This window comes from Urocitellus parryii (genome assembly GCF_045843805.1).
Source record: "Urocitellus parryii isolate mUroPar1 chromosome 13 unlocalized genomic scaffold, mUroPar1.hap1 SUPER_13_unloc_1, whole genome shotgun sequence".
Classification (NCBI taxonomy): Eukaryota; Metazoa; Chordata; class Mammalia; order Rodentia; family Sciuridae; genus Urocitellus; species Urocitellus parryii.
The window spans coordinates 321,499-324,405 of record NW_027551761.1 but is presented as its reverse complement, the minus strand read 5'-3'; positions in this window follow the sequence as shown (position 1 = coordinate 324,405).

Genomic DNA, 2,907 nt, shown 5'->3' with positions numbered 1-2,907 from the left:
TTGGGCTTTTCTTGGTTGGTAGGCCTCTGATGGCATCTTCTACTCCGTCGCTTGATCTGTTTAAATTGTGTGTATCTTCCTGATTCAATTTGGGCCTCTCTCTGTCTTAAGATTCAGCCACAACAATGCTCTATAGACCTGGATCAGAAAAGAAGGCAGATATTAGAAGGCTTAGATGTAGACTATTATATTATGAGTTTAAAATGAGGAGTATATTTAGGTATTAGTAAAAAGAGAGGCCATCGAAATTAGCCAAGGGCTAGAAATTTGTCGATGCCTTTGATATTTTATATTTTATTGGAGCACCAGTTTTCAAAATAATTCCTAATTATCTTCTGTATTTCTGTATTGTCTGTCATGATACTTCCTTTTTCATCACGTATGTTAGTAATTTGAGTTTTCTCTCTCAATCTCTTCATTAGCATGGCTAAGGGTCTGTTGATTTTATTTGTTTTTTCAAAGAACCAACTTTTTGTTCTGTCAATGTTTTCAATTGTTTCTTTTGTTTCAATTTTTTTTATTTCAGCTCTAATTTTAATTATTTCTTGCCTTCTACTGCTTTTGGTGTTGATTTGTTCTTCTTTTTCTAGGGCTTTGAGATGTAGTGTGAGGTCATTTATTTGTTGACTTTTTTTTCTTTTAAGGAATGAACTCCATGCAATGAACTTTCCTCTTAGAACTGCTTTCAAAGTGCCCCAGGGATTTCGATATGTTGAGTATATGTTCTCATTCACCTCTAAAATTTTTTAATCTCCTCCTTGATGTCGTCTGTGACCCATTGTTCATTCAGTAGCATATTAGTTAGTCTCTAGGTGTTGAAGTAGCTTTTATTTCTTATTTTATCATTGATTTCTAATTTTATTTCATTATGATCTGATAGAATCAGAGGGGTGGGAGGGTAAGGGAAGGGGCATGGGGTTATAAATGATGGTGGAATGTGATGGACATTATTATCCAAAGTACATGTATGAAGACATGAATTGGTGTGAATATACTGTGTATACAACCAGAGATATGAAAAATTGTGCTCTATATGTGGAATAAGAATTGTAATGCATCCTGCTGTCATATATATATAAATTAATTAACTAATTTAAAAAGAAAAAAGCTGCAAATGTAAGGAGGGCTTTATTGGGAGATCTTAGGAATTGCAATTTAGGAGACATGGTTCAGATAGCTTGGAATCAGTGTAATAACACTATAACAGGGGATTTTTCAAGAGGTGACTCAAAGGCTACATTCGTTCTCTGTCCAGAGTTGTGATTCACATGTTAACGTGGGAGATAGTCATTTCTGAGATCTTACTGTGCCATCCCCAAGTCTGAATTACTTTGTTCCTATGGTGGGTGTGTTCTCAAGGACAGATCACTCTACCCAGGATGGGAAGAAAGGTCATCCTATTTTCCATAAGTTTAGGGAGAGGGAGAGATCAGAGAAGGGGTGGGAGATGGGAAGAGAAAGACACATGTCCATTTTAAAATAAGCCTTAGTGACAGAACATAAAGTGGAGCCCGGTTCCACTGAGAACTGGTGCCGAAGGTCCAAGCAATGACTTTTCAAGGCCATCAATCTGGACTTTAATCTACTATAGTCACCCCCCAGAGACTAGTTCCTAAATTTCCCCTTAAAAGCCCTTTTCCTCTTGTAAGTGGGACAGTAGACTTTTTTAGACATTGCCATTCTCCCCATTTACTGGAAAACCAACAAAACTTTTCCAGGGAAATAGGAAAAGTGGGAGCTGATGTGGGTGGTTGAATGTGGAGAAGGAACAGAGCCTATGATAGAAGAAATGAATGTCTGAGTGTGAGGGAATCACCAGACCTGACTATAAAGTGAAATTGTAAGAACATTACAATGAAGAATCAAAGCCCGGGGAAAGGGTTAATTTTCCTATACTTTGTAACTTTCTAAACTCTGTAGAATGTGGCTACATCACCTAATTGCTGGTATAAATTGTAGGTTATTATGCCAATTAACTGCTATTGTAAGGGTCCAGTGATCAACGATGGAGGAAGAGACCACCAAGAGACCCTCTCATGCAACAGCAAAAGGGGTTTATTGAAGATCCAGCACGCTGGGGCTCCGTGCTCACTCAAGAAGGGAGAGCGGCCCAGGGCCCTGAGAAGGGGTTAAGCAGTGCTTAAGTACACTTTTTGGGGAGGGCCGGGGCTTTGCATACATCAGAACAAATCATCATCAGGCGTGGGAAAATCAAACAACAACTCTCAAACATGATTAGTACATTCATTGGCGGGAACAGGTCGGGCAGGGGCGATAGGTCAGTCCTAAAGCAGAGTATACATTCAAACTGATTGGTTGAGGCCCTGAGGTGCCTACATGCTGAGCTGCACTGGGTCCAAGTTGTTAAGCAACTAAGTGGTCAGGGGGAATAACTAGACATATCTAATGGGCAGTCCCGGGAATTGTCTTAACAGCTACAGGAATTTCAGGCTTTGAGTGTAGCTTAGAAACTTAACAATACCTGGTCCTTTACATTTTAACTTCAGTTTCTTTTACTCTTTCACTATCTAAACTATAACCTCCTTGGCTTAGTTCTTAGAAACATAGCTCTTAGGGAGATAGACTTAAGTCATCCTGAGTTATTGCTGCTTGTGGTGTAGGCCACCTCACAAAAACACTCTCGGGTGTTTTACTGTCTTAATTCTAGACCCATGAACTACTTACCATGAATTCCTTGTACATGGTCTTTGGTTATGTAGGCCAAGAATTCAAACCCACCCATGTTGTAATGGTTAAGAAATGATGTCAAATTTCCTAGGAAAGCCCTCATGAACCTCAGCTCGGGACCCAGAACTTCAGAGCCCTCATCTGGGTCCTCAGGTGTAAATAAACCTGAGTTCTCCCCAACCCTCTGAGTGGTGCTTGGTCTCCTGCTGAGCGTGATTT